This window comes from Manis javanica, chromosome 3 (assembly GCF_040802235.1).
Source record: "Manis javanica isolate MJ-LG chromosome 3, MJ_LKY, whole genome shotgun sequence".
Taxonomy (NCBI): domain Eukaryota; kingdom Metazoa; phylum Chordata; class Mammalia; order Pholidota; family Manidae; genus Manis; species Manis javanica.
In genome coordinates, this window is record NC_133158.1 from 142,630,297 (window position 1) to 142,657,653 (window position 27,357).

The window sequence follows — 27,357 nt, forward strand, 5'->3', positions numbered from 1 at the left end:
CACTCTGAAAATAGGGAGACCTTGAAGATGTGTAAAAACACCGTCCCTGCTTCAAGATATGCCCTTCCCCCACTTGCCGATGTGGCAGGAATGGAGAACAAAGAACATTCTGTTTATGCATTCCATAAGCAATTAACTGGAGCCCTGCTGTAGCTCAGTTAGTAGAGCATGGGACTCTTAACCTCAGAGTCATAAGTTTAAGCCCAACTAGAGCGGCAGAGGCAAGCAGCTGGGCTGCTAGCTGGCGACACGTGGGTCTGATTCTATCTTTCCTTATTTTCTTTGCCCCTCTGCTGCACTTCAGGACCTGCTCGACTAAGCACGGCTAGACCACGTCACTCCCCCACAGACTGAGCCAGAACCCTTCAGTCCCCCTCAGACTCGGTCCCAAGATCCTCCCAAAATTATCGTCCCCCTCCGGGAAGTAGCAGGATCCGAAGGCATGGTGCGCGTTCACATCCCTTTCTCCTTAGAAGATTTAGCCCAACTAGAGAAATGCCTAAGTTCCTTTTCCACTGATCCCACGACATACATCAGGGAGTTTCAATAGACCCTCCAGTCTTACAGCCTCACACATCATGACATTTTCATGCTCCTGGCCAATACTCTCCTCCCTGAAGAGCGTAGACAAGTTTGAGACTTCGCCCAAACGCACGCTACCAAAACCCACATGACTGACCCCACCTATCCCCCTGGCCCCACTGCTGTCCCTGAACAAGACCCACACTGAAATTATAATACCGCCATGGGTCTCTGCTCTCGAGATATTTTTGCCTCCTGCTTAATAGGTCTGAAAAAGGCAGCTCGTAAAGTAGTCAATTTTCAAAAGCTCCAAGACATAATTCAAAAGAGAGACAAAACCCCCTCTGAGTTCTTAGACAGACTCACTCAAGCCCTATTACAGTATACCAGCCTGCACCCAGAAACACCTAAAGGAAGACATGTCCTTATGACATACTTCCTAGCTCAAAGTTACCCCAACATTAAAGCTAAACTCAAAAAGTTAGAACAGGGCCCCACTACCCCACAGACTGAGATCATAACAGTGGCCTTTAAAGTCTTCCATAAGCGGGAGGAGGAGAAAGAATGCCGTAAACAAAAGGCTGATCAGGCCAATTTCCAGATGTTGGCCCAGCTGATAAAACCACAACCTGGGCGCCCCTCTACAAACAAGCCCCCCCACCCCAGGAGCTTGTTTCAAGTACAGAAAAGAGGGACATTGGTCAAGGGCGTGCCCCTCCCCCAGATCTCCTACCACTCCATGCCCCAGATGCCACAAAAAGGGCCACTGGGAGTCTGATTGCCCAACCACCCGAAGGGGAGGCTGGACGAACAACCTGCATCCTAAGCCCGCGGTAGTGGGGCTGGCAGAAGAAGATTGATGGGGCCCGGGGGCTTCTCGCCCGACCATTTCCATCACCAAACAGGAGCCCAGGGTTACTTTAACAGTAGACGGTCACCCCATCTCCTTCCTCCTAGATACAGGAGCCACCTTCTCAGTCTTGCGAGAATACCGGGGCCCGACCACGCCAGCCATTACTCCTATAGTCGGGGTAGGAGGTAAACAGATTTTCCCATTCAAACCCCCCCCCTTTTATGCACAATCCTAGACAATCCCATACCTTTCTCCCACTCCTTCCTGGTTATGCCCTAGTGTCCCATCCCTTTACTAAGACGAGACATCCTTTCCCTCCTCCACGTTTCCATAACTATATCCACTCCCACAGCTGCCAGTACTCCCTTTCTGATGGCCCTCATAGCTGACAACCCCCCTCTACCCAATGAAAGCTCCGGTTCTGCCCTCATACACCCTGTAAATCCCAAAGTTTGGGATATTACAAGCCCCTCCATGGCCCTATGTCCCCCTGCCTCTATCAAATTATGGGACCCCTCTCAGTATATCTGTCAGGCCCAATACCCCCTAACCACTTCAGCCCTCATAGGCCTCCAACCCATCATTCAAGATCTCTTAAACAAAAATTACCTCAGACCCACTCACTCCCCATTTAATACCCCCATATTAGCTGTTTAAAATACCAACGGATCTTTCCGCCTTGTCCAAGACCTTCGCCTCATCAACATGGCCATTGTCCCTATCCATACCTTAGTTCCAAATCCATACACCCTTTTATTGCAGATCCCTGTCTCAGCATCCCACTTCTCAGTCCTAGATCTCAAGGACGCATTTTTTTCTATCCCTCTAGACCCCTCCTCCCAAGATTTTTTTGCCTTCACCTAGACGGACCCATACACCAGACATTCTGTACAACTTACTTGGACAGTTTTGCCACAAGGCTTCCGAGATACTCCCCATATTTTTGGACAAGTCCTAGCCCAAGACCTCAAACAGTTTCATCATGATCACCCCGAGTCCACTTTATTACAATATGTAGATGATCTTCTACTCTGCAGTCCCTCGTGGGAACAGTCTCAACTTGACACTGCGTCTCTACTTAACCTTCTAGCTTCCAGAGGTTACCGGGTATCCCCCGTCAAAGCTCAAATCTCTTCCCCTTCTGTCACTTACCTTGGATTCCTTCTGTCTCAACAAAGAAAGTCCATTACCTTAGACAGAAAACGACTCCTCTCTGACCTGCCCGTTCCCAAAACCAAGACAGAAATCCTTTCCTTTCTAGGCCTGGCTGGGTATTTTAGAGCGTGGATCCCTAACTTCTCCCTGTTGGCAAGACCCCTATACAACCTCAGCAAGGGCCCCCCTGAAGAACCATTATCCTCCTCACCCCGACACTCCTTCATTAAGCTCCGCCAAGCCCTTGTAGAAGCTCCAGCTCTCCATCTCCCTGATTTGTCAAAACCCTTCTCATTATACATTCATGAGAGGTCCAGTCAAGCTCTAGGAGTCCTAGGCCAATATTATGGCCCATCCTTTGCCCCAGTAGCTTATCTCTCTAAGCAGTTAGACCCCACAGTTCGGGGATGGGCCCCCTGCCTATGGGCATTAGCCGCTGGACAGCTCTTGCAGAAGGAAGCTCATAAACTGACATTCAGGGCGCCCCTTACCATTCTGTCCCCACATCACCTAAAAGATCTCTTAACCTACAAAAGTTTACAGACTCTCCCTCCCTCCACACTCCTGACCTCACTGTCCTCTTTCCTCCAAAATCCAGACATTTCTTTCCTCCCCTGCCAGCCCCTGAATCTGGCCACTCTTCTTCCTCTACCCTACTCTCCTCATACTCCCTCACATGATTGCCTAGAAGCCCTTCACAACTTCCTTCCATGCCACTCCACGATCTCCGAAGGAGCCCTCTCACACTCTGACCTCATCTGGTTTACTGATGGGTCCTCCTTTAAACATGAGGGCACCCACTACTCAGGATATGCAGTAGTGTCCCTCGAAGATGTTGTTGAGGCACGAGCCCTACCCCCTGGTACAACCAATCAGCAGGCTGAACTCATTGCAGCCACCAGAGCTTGCACTCTGGCCTGGGACACATCTCTCACATTGTACACTGACTCCAAGTACGTATTCCACATTCTCTTGTCTCACGCGGCAGTATGGAAAGAACGAGGCCTCCTCACCACAAAAGGGAATTCCATAACTAATTCAGCCTTAATTACTAAACTTCTAGAGGCTTCACAACTCCCACACCGACTAGGCATCACACCGACTAGTGCACTGCAAATCACATCAAAAAGATGACTCCCCCATTGCAAGAGGTAACAACAAAGCCGACAGAGTAGCCCGGTCAGTTGCCCTATCAGAAAACACACCAGACAACAATCCGTCTGCCCTTGCGGTTTTAGCATTATCACAAGACACCCTCTGCTCCCAGGACAAAGAGTCTCTCTTCCGCCTCTTACATGACCTGTTCCATCCCAGCCCCCAATCCTTGATCCATTTTTTACAATCTTTTTTTCCTCTCTCTCCTGAAGACAAAACGCTACTTAACCAAATCACCTGCAAGTGCACCATCTGCCAACGCACTAACCCTAATACCCCCCTCAAAGCCCGACCCTTCCCGGCTCATCAAGCAAGGGGTAATGTCCCAGCTGCAGATTAGCAAATAGACTTCACTAACATGCCCCCTGTACGATGCACCAGATACCTACTCATGTTAGTAGATACATTTTCAGGATGGGTCGAAGCTTTCCCCACCACTAACAAACGAGCGTCCGCAGTTGCCTCTATCCTCCTCACCCAGATCTTTCCTAGGTTCAGGATGCCCACTTCCCTCCAATCAGATAACGGCCCTGAGTTCACTGCCCAAATTATCCAGAACCTCTCCAAGTCACTCTCGCTCCCCTGGCATTTACATTGTCCTTATCGACCACAAGCTTCAGGAAAAGTAGAAAGAGCCAATAGGACTCTAAAAGACATCCTGACCAAACTATCTCTAGAACTACACCTTGACTAGGTTCACTTACTTCCCTTAGCTCTACTCCGTATTCGAGCCCTCCCAAAGAAACCTTCCTTCTTGTCACCCTTTGAGATCATGTACGGCCGCCCGATTCTACCCCCGGGGCTCCCTTCCCACAAAGGACCAATTCCTCCAAATATAGCCCTTCCACTACTCTCTCTCCTCCGCACTGAATTGTGGAAATATCAGGATTGGCTCCTTCCTGATCCATCCGCCTCCCAAAATCCTCCTGTCTTACAGCCCGGCCAACTAGTGTTTTACAAGCCACCAGAGGATCGGCCCTCTCTCACCCTGAAATGGGAAGGTCCACACCCAATTATTCTCTGCACCCCCTCGGCCGCCAAGCTCTCACTGCCTGATAACGCTGTCACCCCTTGGATTCATATCTCCAAGTTGAAACCAAATACCCAAGACCCACCTTCTCTGGACACCCAAGACCCATCAGTCACAATCCAGAGTCCTTCGGATACAGCCTAAGATGCTGTCTACTCTACCACGCCTCATCCCTCTGATCCCTTGAAGCTCCGCATCTCCCGTGCACCCCCTTTGCCATCCATACCCGAATCATGACTTTTTCCTCCTTTACTGCTCTCTCGCTTTTTTCCCTCATTCCTATTGTCTTCCCCGCCGCCCCACCCTCCTTTGTATGGCGATTCAAAGTCAGACAGACTTACACACAGCATCAAACAAAAGTTACTGCCCTCATTGCCACATCAGACTGCCCTCTGAAAGGCTGCTCTGAGCCTTTGTACCTCCACTTTCCTCCCTCCACCGAAGTATTCATTTACAGCTACCTTTATTCTCCCTACCTCTGCTTCCTCTATAACCAAAGACAAGCCTATTGCAGGCGATGGCAAGACACCTACAGGGGATGTCCCTACTGGTCTTGTGCCATTCACTACATGGGTGACTTCCAGTACCCACAGTATTACTCCTCCAACCGTTTCATAAAATATCCCAACGGCTCATTCTCCTTATCAATCCCAGATCCCTGGGACTCTCGATGGGCTGCTGGAGTAACAGCCTCAGTTTACTACAGGGGGTCCTCGACCCCCCACGATACCCTTCATATCTCTCGAGAGTATGTTCCCTCTCACTCCCAGATCTCTCAAGTTGCATCAGATATCAGACATTCCAAGAAAGTCATTATCCAAACTCTTGATGGCACCTCTTCATCTTCTTATTCCTCCTACTCTTGGTTACAGCTCATTCAAGACACCACCATCTTTCTCAACCACACCCTCAACACCGCCAATTGTTTCTTATGCGCATCACTACAGCGCCCACTGCTGGCCGCCATGCCCCTCAATATTTCCAACTACTCTTTCCATGTAGAAAGACAACCCCTCTGCCCCCTGGCAGGCATACCCCTATGGGAACCAGAATACGCAGATAATCTCACCATCCACCACTGTGTAGGCCCAACTCCACCCCCCTCCAGTGTACTTCACTGCCTCTCTATCTACACCCCTACCTCCGGCTCTAAGACTTTCACACAACCGGGACACTTCTTTTGGTGTAATGGCAGTCTTTTCAACTCACTGCCTCTCAACTCTGATACACCCTGCATTCTCATCACCCTAATCCCACAGCTTACACTTGACAACATGGCAGAATTTCTTGAGCTCCAACCTCCCTTGCCCTCATGCACAAAAAGAGCTGCTTTCCTTCCCATCATGGTCAGTAGCTCTTTGATCACCTCAGCCATTGGGGCAGGGTTTTCAAGAGAAGCCTTGGGTCACTCTCTATGGGCAGTTAGAGATCTCAACGCCAAACTTGAGGGAGCCCTGACATCCACTGCCTATTCCCTAGCCTCTCTCCAAAGACAGGTCACTTTGCTAGCTAAAGTCACCCTTCAAAACCGGCGGGCCCTAGATCTGCTTACAGCCGAGAAGTGCAGCACCTGCGTTTTCCTCTGGGAAGAGTGCTGCTATTACATCAATGAATCCGGCATTGTAGAAACTGACATCACCAAACTCACCGACCTTGCCTCCAGTCTCCACTCTGCTTCCAATTCCAACCCATTCTCTTCAATACTAACAAACCCCCTCCTTACCTGGGTCTGGCCCATTGCAGGCCCCATAATAGTCATTCTTCTCATCTGTCTCTTCTTACCCTGTATAATAAAGTTCATCAAATCCCAAGTCGGAAAAATCTCTAATCAAGCTTTCAACCAGCTTTTACTCAGGAACTATCAGCTTCTGGCCACAGAAGATCCCTCACCCTCACGTGACCTCCTCACCACATGCTGAGATGGACCTCTCTCTCCACTGGAAACTGTTCCTGGAAACAATGGCCGTAGACGCCTGGCTCCTGACACCCATATCCTCTTGGCACCATTGGAATCAACAGGTCCTCAACCTATGGTTACAGGGAACCTTCATTGATTTCCAACCTGAAGAAGTCCACATCTACTCATCCTTACTGTGGGGAGTCCTATCAACCCTTTCCTCCCAATCCTCAAGCCCTCACTCCCTTCTACGCCCCTGTTCAGCAAGAAGCAGTCAGAGAGAAAGCAACGTCCACAAGCCCATAGAGGAGAAAGGGGGGAATGAAGGGTCCCCACCAGTAAGATGGCAAACTTCCGGCTTCTTTTCGGGGTCCTCGGTTCCCGCTGGTGCCACCTGAAGCCCAATCACCTCTCGCTCCCCTCCCAATCCCAGCACCTAGCCAACAGCCACCAGCCCCGTAGAAGTGACACCTCAATCAATTCATGCCCCTTCCTATATAACCCAGCACCTTTCCCTAATAAAGCGGAACTCTCCGGTGAATTGCTGCTGTGTGTCGCTCCTTTCCTTTCAAGAACTACCTGCAGATGATATACAATTCAAAATATACAAAGTGGATCTCTCTCCCACACCATTCACCTTCCCAGAAACAACCACTCAAAAATATTTTGATTCCTTCTCAAGACTGCAGAAAAACCAAATGCCGGCATAGTATTTCTTTGGGAGCTGCCTGTGCCAACTGCTTAATTTTCAACTTTCTTTGTGTTAGGATTCCACCAGGCTCCAATTTCTGTATTTTCTTCCAGTCCCTGTAATTGTTTTGATCTGCTACCTTATAACCAAGAAGACTCTTTCACTTATTTTTGCCCAATAAAAGATGGTGGCTATTTTACCTCTTAATAGTAGCTTTGCTCTGCAAAGTGAGGAAGTCCTATTTTTGATTAGATATTACTTATTAATTTGTTTTCCTAATCCAATATAGTTGGTTACTTATTCTGATTTTTTAAGCTTTCCTGCAATTATGGACATCCAAAAAAGCATATATAGCATGACAAAAACTGTAAAGGGTCTGAAATTTTAATCTACTTGATAATATTAAGCTACTACTTAGCCTCCCATGATCGGATGGGGGCTGGTAGAAGACATGAGACTTCTGGGACAAAGACAAAGAACAATTTATTGCTCACAGAAATAGCAATAGCCAGAGAACCATCACTTGTGCCAGCTCCCCAGCCTCCCTTCCTACAGTGTGACATCAAGAAGATAAAATAATACCTGCACATGAAGGGATAGTACATTTCAGGAGACAAACCCTCAGTAAAAGAATCCCAACTCTTTTATAACAGGAAGTAAATTTGTCTGATTTTTGTTCAAACAAAAAGAGACATGTTTACTGTCCTAGATAGCAGGCAAGCCTGCCCATTGCTCTGGAGGGAGACACTACCTTTATCTTCCAAGGCTATTCATTCCACAAACATGCTTGAAAAGACATTCATAACAAGGTACCCTGTTCCTCTGCTCACAAGATATGCAGATGTGAGAGATTATGGAAAATTATCTCTAAACATACAATGCCCACAATCTGCTTGGCACCAGTAGGAATTTTAATTCCTTCATTCAGCAAGGTTTTATTGAAAGCTTACTTTGTTCCAGGGGCCATGACTGGTGTCCATTAAAGAAATAATGAATGTAAAGGAATTTTTTTTTCCATTACCATAGTTGATCTATCTTTTTAGTATTTGCCAGTAGTAGGTATTGTGTCCATTTCTGTTGCTGTTTTTGCCCAACATCTACAGTGGTTTTACCTCCAAGGTAAGGATTTAACTGAAGAGTAAGAGTACTGAAGCCCTGGTTTCCTCCACACTAAACAGACTGGCTTCTCTCCACGCATAGTCAGCTTCCCTCGGGCCTTCAGTCTCTTTTTTTCATGAAGGGATTAAGGGAGAAACTGGTTAGACTGGAACTCAAAAATACAAAATTCTCAGTTGTGAATTCAGACAATACTTAAGCACATTTAAAAATGTTAGACCAGAGATTGTTTCATTGGATGGCTTTCTAATTTAAATTGATCAAATTTCCTTACCTAGAATTTGGCATGTGTATATTTAAATATGGTATGTTATATAATGAATAAAAACCACTGATGACTTTAAATATTTTTAACATACATTCATGTAACAAACTTTTCAAGATGAAGAAATCAACTATTTCATCAAATCATATACAACATATAAATAGTTTATGTAATATATCAACCCCCCCACACACACACAAATATGGTAGATAAGAGAAAGTTAGTTTCTGAGTTTGGTTTAGTTTTGTTGCTCTTACTTTCGTTTATTTATTTTCTTTTTTCAAACAACTCACTGGAATATAATTGACATGCAGCAAACTGCACATATTTAAAGTGTGCAATTTTGAGTTCTAATACATGGATATATGCATAAAATCATCACCACACTCAAGATAATAAACATCTACCCCCCAAAAGTTTCCATATGCCCCTTTGTAAATCTTCTTTCCAACAGAGTGAAAAGGCAACCTGTGGAATGGAAAATTGCAAACCATGTAAGCGATAAGGGGTTCACATCCAAAATATATAAGGAACTCCTAAAACTCAAAAGCAAAAAATAAATAACCCAATTAAAAAATGGCAGAGACATTCCTCCAAAGACATACAAATGGCCAAGAAGTATATGAAAAAATGCTTATCAGAGAAATGCAAATCAAAACCACAGTAAGAAATTACCTAGTACCTGTTAGGATGGTGATTATTAAAAAATATATCAGAAAATAACAAGTGATGCATAGGGTGTAGAGAAACTGGAATACTTATGCACTGTTGGTGGGGATGTAAAATGGAACAACTGCTATGGAAAACACCATGCAGGTCCCTAAACAAATGGTAAAATAGAACTACCATATGGTCCAGCAATCCCAGTTCTGGGTATTAATCCACAATAATTGAAGTCAGGATCTCAAAAAGATATTTGCATACCCATGTTCAGGCCAGCATTATTCACAGTAGCCAAGAGGTGGAAGCAATCTAAATGTACACTGACAGAAATGAATAAAGAAAATACGGTAATAAGGAAATCCTGCTATATTGTACAACAAGGATGAAGCTTGAGGACATAATTTTACTATGCTAAATGAAATAGGCCAGTCACAAAAGGACAAATGCTGTATGCTTCCACTTATATGAGATATCTAAAGTAGTCAAACTCATAGAAACAGAAAGTACAATAATGGTTACCAGCAGCTGTGGGGAGAGGGAAATAGGGAGTTGTTATTCAAAGGGTATAGAGTTCCAGTCATGCAAAATGAAAAACTTCTAGAAATCTGCTGTACAACATTGTGAGTACAGTTAACAATACTGTGCTGTAGTGTTAAAAATTTGTGAAGGAGAGAGAGCTCATTTTATGGGATTTTTTTTACCATAGTAAAAAATTTTACTTGGAAGAGACAATTATCAAATAAATACTTGACAATTTTATTATCAAGAATGAATTCTATGAAGAAGAATAAAAAGCAGAGTAAAAGGCTAAAGAGAAAAAATCCAATTATATATGCATGGGTGGATCTATCTGTGGACTTTCCATTCTGTTCCACTGACCTATATGTCTATCATTATGCCAATACAATACTGTCCTTTCTTTTAAGCATTTTTTGAGGTATGTTTCACATACAAAAACCTACACATATTTCATTTTAAGTGTCTTAAAACTTTGTCAGTTATACCTCAATAAAGCTTGGGGGCAAATAATAATTGAAAACTTCAGTGAAAAACTAAATAGAGTAGTGTTTGGAAAAATGTCTGAACATATTTAATGTATACAACTTGATGAAATTGAAGATAAGTATACATCCAAGAAAACATCACCACATCTATGCTATAAACATATCCATCTATAAATTATTTAAAAATCCCATCACCTACAAAAGTTTCCACCTGCCCTTTTTATTTATTTTGTGTGTATGTGCATTATAAGAATGCTTAAAAGGAAAGTAGAGGAAGACTGTGGAGCAGGAGGTTCCTAAACTCACCTCCTTCCATGGACATGAGGCAACAGCTATATGTATTGCAACTCTGAAAATACCTGAAGATTCTCAGAAGTTCCAGAGCTAAAAAAACAAAGTGATGTCCACACTGAGAAGAGTAAGAGGGGTAGAGACAGAGAAGGGATCCAAACATCCTCCACACACATGTGGCAACCTGCAAGCAGGAAGAACACCATGTGCAAAGGAGCAAAGGGATCAAGCCCCACACTGGGCATCCCTGGCCCTGGGGACCTGAGCCCGGAACACAGTGGGGCTTAACTGTGGGGCAACCTGAGAGATATAGGAAACCAAGGCTCTGCTTTTAAATGGCCTGCATGCCACATCAATTGGTTTAGACCCTGCATAGAAGCAGCAATTTGGAAAGCACCTGGGTTATGTGTAAAGGAGATTTACTAATTTTAAGACCGTTACTGGGGGGTGGGGGGGAGGCGGTAAGGATTTGCAGGAGCTTTCTCCAAAAGTGGAAGTGCTGGCAGGCACCACTTTTCTTGCCCCCCTTCAGCCTAGCTGGCTGGATGCTTCTAAGAGCTCATTCTGAACTTCTTCATCTTGCTAGCACTGCTTGACCTGCACTGGTACTCCTGCAGACTCACCACTCCCAACTCTCCCTCCCTGGCAGGTACACTTCCAAAGGGGCTTTGCCACCTCCACCCCCCGCCCATCCAGCAGGCAGCTCTCATGAGGACCAGCACCCCTCCAGAGTGACTCTTGTCCCCAAGAGGGGTAAGCAGCCCCACTCACCAGCACACCTGCAGTACATACAATTGAGCCTTTCAGCAAGTTGCACCAAAGACCAGGCTACATACCAGGTGCTCACAGCAACTGTGGTCAGTCACTGCAGATAGCCAGGGCTGGAGTCCACTCTGTCCAGCAGTGTGCCCAAAGCAGTGGTAGCACAAAGAACAGGAGAATGTGTGCAGCTTATATATGGGAAAGCTCTGGAGCAGTTGATTCTGGTGACCAGAGGACACAGGACACTTTCTACATGATGTCACTACTGTCAAAACAAAGAGACATAGCTGACCTACCTAATAATAGAAACTGACACAGAGAGTCGACAAACAAGGTAATCTTCCACACAAGGTCATAAAGATGCTCACCCAACTGGAGAGAAGAGTGGATGAACTCAGTGAGAACTTGAACAAAGAGATAGAAAATATAAAAAAGAACCAAGCAGAGCTGAAGAATTCAATAACTGAAATGAAAAATACACTAGAAGGAATCAACAGCAGATGATAGGATGCAGAAGAATGGATCAGCCATCTGGAAGACACGATAGTAGAAAGCAACCAAGCTAAACAGCAAAAAGAAAAAAAATTTTTTTAATGAGTCAAGGTTAAGGGATCTCTGACAACTTTAAGTGTAATAATATTCCCATTAATAGAGATCCCCAAAAGAGAAGAGGAGGGGGCAGAAATTTTATTCTTTGAAGAAATATTTGGGGAAAATTTCCCTAATTGAAGAAGAAAACAGACATCCATGTCCAGGAAGTATAGAGAGCCCCAAACAAGATAAACCCAAGGAGGTCCATGGGTTTATTAAACTGGAAAAAATTAAAGATAAAGAGCACATCTGAAAAGCAGCAAATGAAAAACATATATTTCCTTAAAAAGGAAATCCTATAGGGCTATCAGTTCACTTTTCAGAAAAAAACTTCACAGATAGAGGGAGTAGCATGATATATTCAAAGTGCTTAAAGGAAAAAAAAAACCTACAACCAAGAATATTCTATCCAGAAAGGTTATCATTCAAAATTGAAGGAGAGGTAAAGAATTTCCCAGACAAGTGCAAGTTAATCAAGTTCATCGCCACTAAACTGGCTTTATGAGAAATGGTAAAAGGACTTATTTAAGTGGAAGAGAAAAGGCCATATCTAGAAGTAAGAATATGATGGAAGCAAAATTTTCACTGGTAAAAAAGAGCAAACATATTGCAAAGGTAATAGATTAATCACTTATAAAGCTAACTGATGAAGGTTAAAAGACAGAAGTAGTAAAATCAATTATATCTACAAAAATTAGTTAAGGTATACACAAAAAGAAAAAGATGAAAAATATGACATCATACACATAAAACATAGAAGGGAGAATAAAAATGTACTGTTTTTAGACTGTGTTCAAACTTAAGTGACCATCAACCAATTTAGACTGCTATATGCTTAGAATGTAATATATGAACCTCCTGGTAATGACAAATCAAAAACCTATAATAGATACAAAACAATGAATGAAGAAGAATCTAAGCATAACACTAGAGAAGTCATCAAACCAAAAAGGAAGAGAGCAAAAAAGAAGAAAGGAATGGGGAACAGCAAAAAAAAACAGAAAACAACAAAATGGGAAGAAGTACATACCTATCAATAATTATTGATAAACAAAAACAACCAGAAAACAATTAATAAAATGGCAAGAAGTACATACCTACAATAATTAAATGTAAATGGAATAAATGTTCCAATCAAAAGACATAGGGTGACTGCATGGATAAGAAAACAAGACCCATCTATATGCTGCCTACCAGAGACTTGCTTCAGACCTAATGACACACACAGACTGAAACTGAAGGGATGGACAAAGATATTCCATGCAAATAAAAGAGGGAAAAAAAAGCAGGGATAGCCATGCTTACATTAGACAAAATAGACTTAAAAACAAAGACTCTAGTAAGAAACAAAGAAGGGCATTACATAAAGATAAAAGTTTCAATCCAACAAAAGGATATAACAATTGTAAATATCTATGTACTCAAAATGTAAATACATAAAGCAAACATTAACAGACATAAAAGGAGAAATAGGAGGGGCCTTTAACACCCCATGTACATTGTTGAAGAGAGTATCAGACAGAAAATAAATGAAGAAATAGTGGCTTTGAATAACACATCTGGTCAGATGGACTTAACAGATATATATACAACATTCCAACCAAAAACAGCAGAATACACATTCTTTTCAAGTACACGTGGAATATTTTCCATAGAAGAAGGTTGCCCTTATCACCTGTAGTCCCTGGACTGGCTGGTCTGTGCCATTTATTTAAACCTCTCAGAGTTGCCTCTAAAAGCTGAAGGGATTTTAGCAATACTGCAAGAAAGAGATGGGTTTCTTCCCTCCATAACAAATCACACAGAGAGAGTTCTCAGGCCACTTTTCCTCTTTAATCTTTGCCAATTTCACTCACACAGGTGGGGACAGGGCAGGTGCTACTCTTGGGTATACTCACTGAGGTGGGGAAGTGAAAGAGGACTTCACGCATAACTATTGTGTCCCACCATTCACACCACCTACCAGGGGTTCCCCTTTGCCTCCCTGACACCTGAGCATATCATGGAGTTTTTTGCCTCTTGATAAGGAGATAGAACCTAAGAGGCCTTTCTACCTTGGCTAGTAGGAACACAAACTATTCCTGGCATTATGTGAGCTCCATGGACTATTCTGCCTGATTCTTTCTGGATAAACATTTGAAAGTCAGGTCTCCAGACTCTCTCACTGTGCAGCTCTCTCCTCTCCAGTGCTCTGTCCTTTCCATTTTAAGTGTCTTGGCCTCCATGAATTCGGCACTCTGTCTCCTCCATTAGGGAGATTGCCAGGTTTTGTTTGCTGAACAAACAAAACCTTCCCTGCACCGGGAAACTCTCTTCAGCCTGTAGCTTGAGCAGCCATAGGGCTCCCTTTGTTTGCTTCCTTCTCTCAAGGATGATGATCCTATACCAATACCTGAAAGCCATCGTTTCATATAGTTTGCCTGGTAATTTAGCTGTAAGATAAATCTTGCCTCTGTGAATCCATCATGGGCAGAATGGTAGCTAAGAATATAATTTTTAAATATTTATGTATATAAAACTAAATATTTAAGCTCAAGCAAAAGCATCATAGTTTATTTTTGTCCAATAACTTGTATAAATCAAATTCTGCTCATGTATTAGCTGAACCACAAGAAGAAAATATTTTCTTAGGGCAGCATTTTTAAAAGAGAAATTTCCCATGTAAGTATAAATAAGGAAGTATTTATTATTATTGAGATGACAAAAATTTTATTTAATTGTAATATTTCCTGAGAATGAGGAAGTTGTCAAAAATTATCATTAGCTAATAAGAGGAAGCTACAGAATATGTCTTACAGTGATGTTACAACTGGGGTATATTCATATTTGTTTAAAATTTTTGAAGGGCCTGACATCATATTTGGTAGGTAAAATTTTGTATTCAGAACAGCAATAGATATTTTTAGGGTCCTAAACAATTTTGTTTTTAGAAAAAAATTAAAGAGTTTAACTTACTTATTTAAAAACTTGGACAGAAATTTTTAGTATTATATATTATATATATATATTTAAAGCCTATGTAAGTAAATAAATTCAACTTATATGGGTCTTTTAAGAATCACTAACTAATTGCTCTGAATACCTCTAATGACTTTTTTCAGAATTTGTTTAGAATGCCACTTATTCTAAAAGACATGTTCACTGTAATTCTTCCTCTATTCTTCCACTATAAGTCTTCCTCTATTTTAAAACTATTTCAACTTGTAGTGATATTGCTTTCTAGCAATTAAGCTAAAAATGTGCCTTAAATATTCAACTAACCTAAATTACATGAGCTTTAACATCTCACCCATGAATTTCCAAGAAAAACATTTCTTAGAATTTAACTGACTAACCATATTTCTGCCACTAACTGAAAAAATACTACTACTCCCGAGAAGGTTCTTCCATTAAAATACCACTTCTAACTTGGGATACATTCATAGAAGACAAGTCTACATTCATTAAAAAATACTAAGGTCATTCTAGTGATATGATCTATTTAAATTCATATTCTTATTTATCAATGAAGCATATATTTTTCACAGAAATTAAGTTAGCTCATGCTAGACTCTCTGGAAGCCAAGGAAGCATAATATACACATTTCCTGCCTTCATAGAATTGACAGTCTGGTTGTAAGATAAGGCATAGAAATACAGCAAATTAAATAATAATGCAAGAGATATAATAAGCAATTTGTGGTTTGGTAAAAATTGATCCATTTATTAAAAGTCTATTATGTCAGCAATCTTACACATATTATGTCTAACCCTCTCAAAAATTCTTTAAGATGAGCATAGTAAACAGAATTCTAGTTGCAAATAACATCTCTCCCTTTCCTTCTCCTCCTTCCCCTCTCTTCCCATTCTCTGTATGCGTATGTCTCTCTCTCTCTCTCTCTCTCTCTCTCTCTCTCTCTCTCTCTCTGTCTCTCTCTCTCTCTCTCTCTCACACACACACACACACACACACTTTTCCTTTTTCCTTCTCTCATTTCAGGTTGGCTTCATTCTCTAAAGATCCATGGCTGCCCAGACCTAAAACTCTTGAGACCAGAGTCATTTTGGGCTTGCAACCTTAAACTCTTACAACCAGGGAGAAAAGAGAGGTTTTTTCTCCTAGCTTCACTTTGAAAAAGAGAAAATCTGAGGGAGAACTTCTGATTGGTCTGACATGTTCATGTCTTGGAGGGATTACTGTTGCTATAGGGATGAAGAACTATAATTGTTGCAAACAGAGGGTTCTTTCACCACTAGAAAAAAGGCAAGCACAATAAAGTCACTGGAGAATATGTTGTAAGCCAGTGTACTCTTTCCAGTACACCCAGGCTTCCTTTTCATTACTCACTCACGATGAGATCAAAAAGAAAGCATGTATGGAAAAAGTAGAATGTGAGACTTTTTCATGACATTAACTAAAAAAAAAAAAAACAGGTCATTTGTGTCACTTCTGGGTTCAGCTAATTTAACGTGTTTCTCTATCTTCTAGGCTTTCTGAAAAATCTCAAATAAGGATTGGCATAGTGTGGCTTGAGGGTCAAATGTGACCTGATACCTGCTCCATAAATAAAGTTTTACTGGGACAAAGCCATGATATTTATTTACATATTGTCTATATTTCCTTTCATGCTATAATAGCATGAACTCTAGTTGCAAATAACTAGAAGTTGTAGCAGACACTGTATGGATCACAAAGCCTAAAATATTTACTATCTGCATAATACGTCAGTCACAAGTATGGTAGTACAGCATGTAGAATATAGGCAATGATTCTGTAATATCTGTGTTGACAGATAGTAACTGTACTGATTGGGGTCAGGATTTAATAATGTGGGTACCTGGTTAACCACTGTGCTATGTACTTGAAACCAATATAATACTGTATATCTACTCTACTTCACTAAAGAAAGTCTCAAATCTCTTCTAAAAAATTTCTATCTGGTCCTTTACATAAAAAAAGTTTCGACTCCTCATCTAGACACTTGATTATATTCAGATTCAGCTGATTAGCCCAGAATACTTTATAGGTATGCTATGTTATTATTTATATCACATTATGAAGTACATAATATTCGATTGTCTTACTTTTAGTGATAAGATGGAATCACCTCACAAAGTTAAATATAATTTACCACATGACCCAGCAATTTCATTCCTGCATAGATAACCAAAAGAACTGAAAACATATGTCCACACAAAGATTTTTACACAAATGCTTTTAGCAGAATAATTCACAATAGCCAAAAATAGAAACAAGCCAATGTCCATCAACTAATGAATGAACAAAATGGGGTATACTCATATAACGGAATATTATTCAACAATTAAAAGGAACAAAGTACTGATGCAAGTTACAACATGGATAACCATGAAAACATTGTAAGTGAAGAAGCCATATTATATGATTCTGTTTAAATGAAATGTCCAGAATAAGCAAATCTATAGAGAGAAAATAGATTAGTGGTTGCTAATAACTGGTGCCAGGGAAAATGGGGAATTACTGCTAATAGGTATGGAGTTTCTTTATGAAGTGATAATAAATGTTCTAGAATTAGATAATGATGATGGTTGCACTACTCTGTGACTATCATAAAAAAACACTGAATTGTAAGCTTTAAAGTGTAAGTTGTATTATATATGAGTTACTTCTCAATAAAGCTGAAAGGATGAAATCATAGGATTCAGATATCAGCCTGATCCCTCCATTATAAAATTCTCCCATTAACCTTTTACTCATGTTTTATTACTTATACTGTATGTATTATAATATATGATTGTTGAGCATTATTTCATTAGAAGTTGCAAAACAGTGATTTTTCTAATTCTATGATTCTTTCTACATCTACTAGCTGTACTTCTTCATTACAGAAGGATTTTCCTTCATCAACCATTCGGTTACATAAATGTACAATTCATGCAGGCAAGGAAAGATGAGCTTGATTCTTTTACTTTTTCGGTTTTCAGAGAAATCATTGGTACTCTGGCAACCTCCAGTGGTGATTGGTGAGATATTTTGTTCTTCGTTTTGTTGCCATTACAAACTCAGTGGTCTTTACATATGTGCTGTGTTTCACTTTAATGCAGCATTTTTGATACTCAAATTGTCCCATGCACTGGGGAGCTCCTTTCCAGCTGGCTCCTATGTCCCGCTGACATGATTTCATTAGGCTTTTTCTAAACATTTTTATTAAGATATAATTCACATACTATACAATTCATTCATTTAAGGTAAGCAATTCAATTGTTTTTATTATGTTCACAGAAGTGTACAACCATCACCCACAATGAATTTTACACCATTTTCATTCCCCTAAAAAGAAATCCCATACTCATCAGTACTAACTCCTTATTTTTCCCACCCCATCCGCTCCCCCATCCCCACACTAGGTAACTACTAATATAGTTTCTGTCTCTATAGATTTGCCTATAAAGGATATTTTATATAATCAGAATCATACAAAATGCAATCTTTTCTGTCTGCCTTCTTTCACTTGGCATGTTTTCAAGGTTTATCCCTATTATAGCATTTGTCAGTACTTTGTTCCTTTTAATAGCTGAATAAATATTTCATTGTATGGATATACCACATTTAGCTTGTCCATTTACCAGTTGGACATTTGAGGTGATTCAAATTTTTTGATATCATGAAATAATGCTGTTATGAACATTTGTGTACAAGTTATTGTGTGGACCTATGTTTTCAATTCTCTTGTATATAGCTCTATTTTCTCTTTCCCCTCTTGGTGCCATAATTGTTACACATATCACATCTATATATGTGACAAACCCAACAATACACTGTTCTATTACTATATATAGTTTTGTCTTTTTAAGAAGTTGAGAGAATAAGAGAGAGCAAGTATATATCTAGAGTTTATTAAATGAATCTCTTTATTTACCATTTCTCATTTTCTCCCTTGGTTCCCACAGAATCATTACCTTCTGGTATCATTTTTTTATTCTAATATAGCTTTGCTCCTACCTACCTCCTTTGTGCTGTTTTTGTTAAATATGTTGCATTTCTCTGTATTATAGGATCAATAATTCAACTATATATATAGTTTCATAGAACTGCTTTTAAATTATAGTGGTATGCATTTATACCACACCCCCACTCACTTCAGATGCCAGCTGTAAGCCTCAGGCTCCTACCTGTGCTTCTTACTGATTGGCTACAGATTGGAAGTTCCATTGACCACCGTTAGATTTGATTAACTTGCTAGAATAGCTCACAGAACTCAGGAAACTTACATTCATCAGTTTATTAAAGGATGTGACAAACGATATGAATAAACAGTCAGATGAAGAAATACACAGGCTAACGTCCGTCCTCGTGGAGCTCAGAGCCTGGCTTGGTGTTATAAGGAAGTATTTTGGTTCCCCAACCATAGAAGCTCCCCAAAAGGAAAAAAGGAACTGAAAAGCTTTCAACCAGGTTTTTATGGAGGCTTCATTACATAGTCATGATTGATTAAGTTATTGGCCATTGGCTGATTCATTAATTCTACAGTCTCTCTCCCCTCCCTGGAGGTCATGGGGTAGGACTGAAAGCCCCAGTCCTCTAATCACATGGCTGGTCCTCCTGGCAACCAGACCCCACTTTTGGGTGGAGCCCAAAAGTGACCTTCATTAATAAATATACCTGTTTCACCTTTATGGCTCTGAGGTGTTCACAGAAACTGTGGATGAAGGCAAATACATCTGAAAAATATATATTGGTCATCTGAGTGACCAAATATTTATGTCTTATATCATTATGTTGCAGTGTATAAGTACTCATAGTTACTTTTTTTAAAAATACAAAAAATTGCACATGAAAACACCATTCCTCAGCTACATCTTCTTTATTCTTTTTTACAACTACACAGTATTCCATTGTAAGAATGTACCATTGTCTATTCAAAATGTCCCCTATTGATAGACATTTTGTTTTGTCATTTTTCAGCACATAGTTTTCTATTGCTACATAACAAATTATACCACAAATTTATTAACATAAAACAACAAAAATTTATTACCTCATGGTTTCCGTGGGTCAGGAGTCTGGACACAGGTTACCTGGTTTCTCTGCTTAGCATCCCATAAAGCTGAAATCAAAGTGCTGACAAAGGCTGTGATCTCAAGTGTAGTTTGGAATCCTTTTCCAAATTCACTGGTTGAGGGCAGAATTCAGCTCCTTGTGGTTGTAAAGTGAAGTCCTGTTTTCTTGCTTGCTATAAGACAGGGCTACTGTCAAAACCTAGAAGCTTCCCTGGGGTCCTTACCATAGGATCTCCTCCAGAGATCTTCTCACATTTAGTAGCTTAGTTCTCTAAAGCCATCCAAAGAATTTCTTTTTTAAGGAGTCATTTGATTAGGTTAGACCCACTCAACATAATGTTCCTTTTGATAAACTCAAAGTCCCTAACTGATTATGGACCTTAATTACATCTGAAAAAAATTCCTTTTATTTTGCCATATAATGTAGCCTAAACTTGAGAGTGGCAGTCTATCCTATTCACAGACTCTGCTTCACTCAAGAGAAAGGGGTTATACAAGGCATATATTGTGGCAGGGAGTGAGAATCTTGGGTCTATCTTAAAATTCTGCCCACACATCTAGCATAAAAAATAATGTCACAATGAGAGCTCTGTGCATATGTTATTTTGCACTTCTGTCAGTGTATTCTTGAGACAGATTCCTAGAAGTAGGACTATGCATTTGTAATTTTGCTATATATTGCCAAAGTTTCCTCCACAGGGGTCAATCTTGAATTCCCATTAGCAATGTTAAGAAAGCGCCAACAGCCTCAATAACAGAGTAAGTTAGGTTTTGCCAATGCAGTTGGAAATAAATGGTATTTTACTGTAATTTACACTGCATTTCTCTTATTATGAGAGAATTTAAGTATTTTTTCAGATATTGAAGTGACATTTTGAGCTTCAAGTGTGATGAATTCATTCTTTAGATGATGGACATGAGAAGGAAAATTTGACATTGGGGAAAGTATGAAGAGAACTTGATTTTTTGAAAAGTTGATGAAACCTATGAATCTGCCCCCAAATTTTACCTAAAAATACCTGCATTCATTTTTATATAAAAATTTATTATTGCTTTGAATGTTTATTGCTTTCACATAGGCAACACAGAAAAAGAAATACTTTTTATAAAAGATAATTTCTCCAGTATTGTATATGACTGTAATCTCTATTTTTCTTTTGATTTCCTGGCATATTATCCCCATATTAACCCTATTCACTGCTCACACTTACTCCCACCATGGGAGCCACAAAACCCAGATGCTTGTTCTCTGGTTCCCCCAACAGTCACTGCATGGATTACTGACACAAATTTGGCCAATTAAATGCAGAAGCCTGGCATTCTCAGTTTGGACAGAGAAGCAGGAACCTGTTACGGCAGCAGGGGCAGTGGCAGCTGGGGGCAACATTCAGTGCTTTTGGCAGTGTGGTGAAAACGAGGGACCTGGCCCTGCGAAGGCAGCAGTGTGTCTCCCTGAGTTCGGTTCCGTGGTACAGTCTTGGCCGTGGCTCTCACTTCCTGGTCTGCCACTGTCCCAGCTGACTTCACAAGGCCTGTTCTCTAGCCCTCCTGGAAACTCTGGGAGCAATTCCATAGTCTCTCAATAAAAATCCTTTTCTGCTTTATTAGCCCTGACTGGTATGCTTTATTGTTTTTTTTTCTTGCAAAAATTAATGGCAACATCCTGAAAATGTGAAATAAATCACAATTGTTCAAATGAAATGAAAATTAACTTGATGGCTGCACAGAAATGAGAATTCTGAAGTTATATGGTAAGAATGAGAAGTTAAAGTTACAGTGCTCTTTGACATAACATACTTGTCAGCTGCAGTATCTAACTAATTTCCATTTCTGGTTTCTAATAAGTGATTAATTACAAAGATGTGAATTAGTATAGCTGGAGGCCTTGCTGCCCCCTTGATCTTTAGGTAAAATTTCCCTGTACTCAATAACTTCATGGCTCATGAAATCCAAAGCTCTATCCTCAAGGTTTCTGCTAAATCCTGCACCAACCAGCATCTGCCTTGGCCTCACCTCCAAGTTCTGATGCCCTTATATTCTGCCTTATCCCACCCAACACTAATTCCATCATACTGCCTTCTCCCACACACACGCTTTTGTGACATTAGATTTGATTGACTCTGGGGATGAAGGGACACATGAGTTACATTAAGTAATGTTGTACCATTTTGCTGACTCTAAATTTTTCTCCTATCAGTCAAATCATTTATGGCCATTCTCTGAAGCTCTGGGACCCAGTGATGTCCAGGCACTGAGGGGGCTCCCCTCTTACCCAGTGATCATTTTTGTACCTTATTTTTGTACCACTTCTTTGCATTGACCCTTCTCAGTCTCCAAGAGGCAGTCATATTGCCTTGAAAATAATTAGAATTATAAAGGCTGGCTTACAAAAAGCAAAAAACATCATGTAGCGCTTTTGGCTTCTGCTGGGTGTCTGGTGTTTGTTAGCCTTTTGATGTATGTTTTACGTCTACACTGGGCTGTTAAGTGAGAAACAGGAAAGCCTTGAGGGAAACAGGGCATACAATTTAATCATAATAACTTATTAGAAAGAAAATTGAAAGAAAGGCAGACAATTCTATCATCAAATCTCCATGGGAACTAAATGAGGGTTACCTGGATAAGAAGGTGACAGGGAAGAGAGTGTGTACTAGAGAACCACCTGAGGGAAGGTAAGAGGGCTGAATCACAAAGTGGGGCGGGGGAGGCAACAAATGAAAGAGCAAAGTGATCATGGAGGGCTATCAGATCTCTGAAGCATCTTTGGCAGGAAGCCTGATGGGAGCCGAGCTAATGCCCACCCACCAGCCATGGCTGTTCTGATAAGAGTTACAGACAGCTTAGTAACCACCCTAAGCGTCAGCTTTCTTCCCATTGCTGATGGGGGAGGGCTTGTCACCATGGGTCATCCACCAGTAGGACTCTCCCACATCCAAAATGTATCATATAGAAGCTTCATTTTTCAGATGCCAGGATTTGCAAAAATCTCCCAGAGAGGAAGCTGGAGATTCCAGGGGCAAGATATCATTTCCAGCATTTGGGCAAAACTGAGCTGTGACAAAATCCATCATAATTACAAACTTACCAGAGTGTGATTCGCAACAAACACAGTTATTTCTAAGAGGATTTTGGCCCCAGTCCTAAATGTTACAGCATTTTCTCTAATGTAAATGGAATCAATGTAATCTTGTGTTGAGCAACACTGGGATTCTCCAGGAGTCTGAATTGACCATAAGTCAAGTCCTCACTTTAGTCCTCACATCAATGATGGTATCTGTATTATTTAGGGCTCTCCAGAGAAATGGAACCAAAAGGATATAGATGAAGATAGTTAAGAAATAGATTCACATGATCATGGAGGCTGGCAAGTCCCAGGAGGCCCAGTGGTGCAGTCCCAGTCCGAAGGCTGGCAGGCTTGAGCCCCAGGAAGCAACAATGTTTCAGGCTCAAAGGCAGGAAAAACCAGTATTCCAGTTCAAAGGCTGTTAGGTAGGAAAAATTCTGTCTAACTGGAGAGAAAGTTAGTCTTTTTTGTTCTCTTCAGGCCTTCAGCTGATTGGATGAGGCCCATGCTAGGGAGGGCAATCTGCTTTACTCAATCTATCAATTTAAATGTTAACTGCATCCAAAAACACCCTCACAGAAACACCTAGAATGATATTTGACTAAATATCTGGGTACATCATGGTCCAATCAAGTGGACACATAAACTGACGATTACAATACCTTTAGCAAAGTCTGAATATTGGTTCTTTCTTTGTCAGCAAGGAAGGAATTCCAAATCCAAACTTCTATTTTAAGGTTATCTGAGCAAAATAACTTTCAAACAAACTCTACCATACTGTCAAGAATATATATACAATGCTACCTCTTTAGCATCTCCATTCCTGTACCACTAAAGTATATCTTCATCTAGCATCAAAAAATTCACATAATTGACCACTTCTAGCAGTAACTTGGTTGAAGAGCTTGTAATTTTTCAATGGCACCCATACTGTCATTGCAGAACCTTGAATCAAAAGATTCTTATTCAAATATGTGATCAAAAACTGTCTGCCAGGTAATCAGGCCATGAATGAGCTAGTCCCATGCCAAAACTATTCTTACTTTCTTTTTCTCTCAAGAAAGGGAAACTTCCATCTGACATCCAACCACTTTTTTTCAGATTTGCTCTTATGAAACCAGTAAGTTGTGTTAAGAGAAGAACTCTGTATCTGGCTCTCATGTTCTTGACAAAACCTTTTGAAAAGATGCTATTTATGATTTAACATTTTTTGCAGCAGTAAGAACTTCTTTCAGGATTTTTGACAAGGTTTTGATGCCAACACATGCCTATGTCAAAAGCAGTGAGTCATTCTGACACGTCACCAGGCAGTGAAGTCAAATACAGTGCCAAGCATCCAGAGACCCCATCTGTACACACACTATCACAATTTTTCCTTCAGGGAAAGTTTTGCTTGGCTAAGAAATACTGCACCATTATGAAACTGTTGACAACCTTTCCAGTTTCCAAAAGAGAAATGGGACTTTTTCTTTGATGGCATCAACAGGCATGTAACAGACAAAACACGGCAGCTGGCTGTACTGAGAAACATTATTAGCTTTGTTGAAGAAACTAGTGTGGCAGCTCTGCGAACGGCTATGAAATATCAGGAGAAATGTCAACAGTTATGTAATCACATAATCTGAATGCCACACTGCTTCGGTTATCTTCCCCTGCTCCAAGCTGCTCCCTACTGGACCATTCCCAGGGCATGTGACCTCATGCAGACCCCTCTGGATGCACGTACCTTCTTTCCTTTTCCAGTGCTATTAGCTTTCTAGTTGGATTTGAGGATTTTTTACGGGGGTCAAATCCAACTGTTCATAAAATCCTTATCTTTTCAAGTCAAGACTCTTTCTAAGAATTCCCAGTGAATTTTACAGTGGAGAGACACAAAGTGTTCCCTGGTTTTGCTGGATTTGGGACCTCACTGGCAAGAACTCAGGCACAAAAAAAGCACACCACCTCTTATGTTGGTGATAAAAAGTAAGGCAAATGAAATATATATTTCGTCATCCTACCCATGTGCTTGTCTCAATTATAAAATATGGGCCTCCCCTGCTCATCCTGCTTGGCGGACAGAGTGAATTGAATTTTCTGCTGAGGAGCAGGAACTCCTTCTCCCGACTCCTCAGGTTTCTACCACAGCTCGCGGAGCCACAGACGCGTCCGGCACCCACACACTTGGGGTGCTCCCATCCATCCCCTCCACTCCTTCCTCCTACAAGAAGGGGAAGATAACTAAGTACTGGTCATTGGCCCACATTTTATTAGTAGATGAGGCTGCTTTTTCTTAAAAGGTTTGCAGCCATGTTCCAGTGCCTCTTCCATTTTGTTTCTTTACTTAGTACATTTACATGGCCCTGTTTCTTTGGAACAAGTTCATAACATTCTCTGTGTTCTTGAAGCTCCTTCTGAGACTGGGGAGATAAGTCTGGTCAAAATCTGCTCAGACCACTATCGTAGTTCCAAAGAAGCTTGTTGAAACCTTCTGGCCTTGGTGGGTCTCCTGTCCTCTAACTTGCCAGGAGAGCCTTAAATGGGGGCTATCAGTCAAGGGTTTAGTCAGAAAAGTAGAAAGCACTCTAGTTACTTAAAACAGAAAAGAGATGAATGCAGAAAATCAGGCTACCACATTGTTGGGAGGCCTGGAGAGCACCAGCAGCAAAGGAGGTACTCAGAGACCTGCAGGGGTCCGTGCTGGCTGCCCTGATCTGTGGGACCACATTCACTGCCACCACTGCTCCCCCTAACGCCCTACACACCCTCATAGTTGATGTCACCACGGCCGCTGGAGCCGGAAGTCAAAGGGCTTCTGTTTACTTGTACCTTCTCATTACACAGGAGTCTTTATTAGAATAGCCTACCTGGAACGCAGCGGTAAGGGAGTCTGGGAAATGTAGCTACAGGCCTTCTCCCCAGGGGGAAGGACTGAGTATGGGGTTTATTATTCTTCCAGACAATAAGACATAAGTCTTGTGAATCAAAGATAAAGGACTTTGTCACTCACAGCACTGCAGGCCGCGTGGCCATCTTCAGCTCTCCTTACTCCTCCCATCCAGTTCTATAGGGAAAAACCCAGTGGCCAGGGGAGGGTGCTATGCACACAATGGGTTTGTATCCCAGCTTGGGAGCCACAAACTTAGGAAATCCCAAACTTTAAAGGAGACTGCTAGGAAACCTGCCCAACCTTTGTTCCAGAGGGAGAGACTATCCTTATTATCCTGAACAGCAAACCAATCTGCCCTCTACCCCAAGGTAGACACTATTGCTATTTTCCAAGACTATCTGCCATACAAACATCCTTGGAAAAAATAGTTGGGAATAGGAGCTCATACAAATCATGCAGAATACAAGAAACCCATGAAGAAATGCCCCCTGCAAACTCAGCCACTAGATTTTTGAAACAACTCTGGGGAATCGCTACCTATATTCAAAGAAAGGCTTTCCTTTAGCTGTGAAAGTTGCTCCTTTACCAAGTGAGCAGCTATTCTCCCACCCAGACAAATTAAGAAATCAACACTAATAATTACTGGGGTGCAGATGTTAGACTACCATCTTTTCAGTTGAATTACTACTCTATGCAGTATCTTTTTTAAAATCCTCAGCAAATAGTCAAGGAAGAAGAAGGGCAATAAAAATGTCTGGACATAAATAGGATTTCTTTTGGTGATTAATTCATTTGGAAGAAAGTACACCAGAAGGATGACTTTGGAATCTCTGTAAACAATTTGTATTGAAAAGTGGGTTTCTTGAAACCACTGAGTTAATAACTTTTCAAGAATTTCCTGCCAACATTTAGAACACAAATAAGCATGTAAACATACCAGATTTACATTTCATCAATTAACAATTTTTCTTTCTGTAACTTCCAAATGTCAAACACTGTGCTGAGTAGTAAAGACTGACAAGATCCTTGTTCTCATGGAGATTGTATTCCAATGAGACAGACAAATCAGAAGCAAAGAAAGAAATACATAGATACAATAATTACAGATTTTGAGAAATGCTGGAAAGCAGATAAACAGGGAACTATAAAAAGGCAAAGGCTTAATCAGATAAGATGGTCAAGGAGATACTCTCTGAAGGTATAAAATCCATTTAAAATCATCCTAATGGATGAAAAGGAGTCAGTTCTGCAAAAAGCCAAATTAAGAGTTTTCCAAGCAGAGCAAACTGCCCAAAAAAGACAGGAATGTTCCAGGAACTGACAGAAGGCCTATGACTACAGCCTAGGTTTGTGAGAAAAGATTAATGTGAAATTTAAATTTAAAAACACTCACTATCATTTCCTTTAAGA

At 41.0% G+C, this 27,357-nt stretch overlaps 1 protein-coding gene across 1 annotated transcript in view; it reads right to left on the minus strand.

The window, feature by feature from the left end:
- Window positions 1–20,392, minus strand: part of OTOL1 (otolin 1) — a 52,612-nt gene extending 32,220 nt beyond the window's left edge. Inside the window, exon 1 of the mRNA XM_017656957.3 lies at window positions 19,993–20,392. The gene's annotated coding sequence lies outside the window, so the exon portion shown is untranslated. The remainder of the gene's footprint in view (window positions 1–19,992) is intronic.
- Window positions 20,393–27,357: the final 6,965 nt, after the last annotated feature.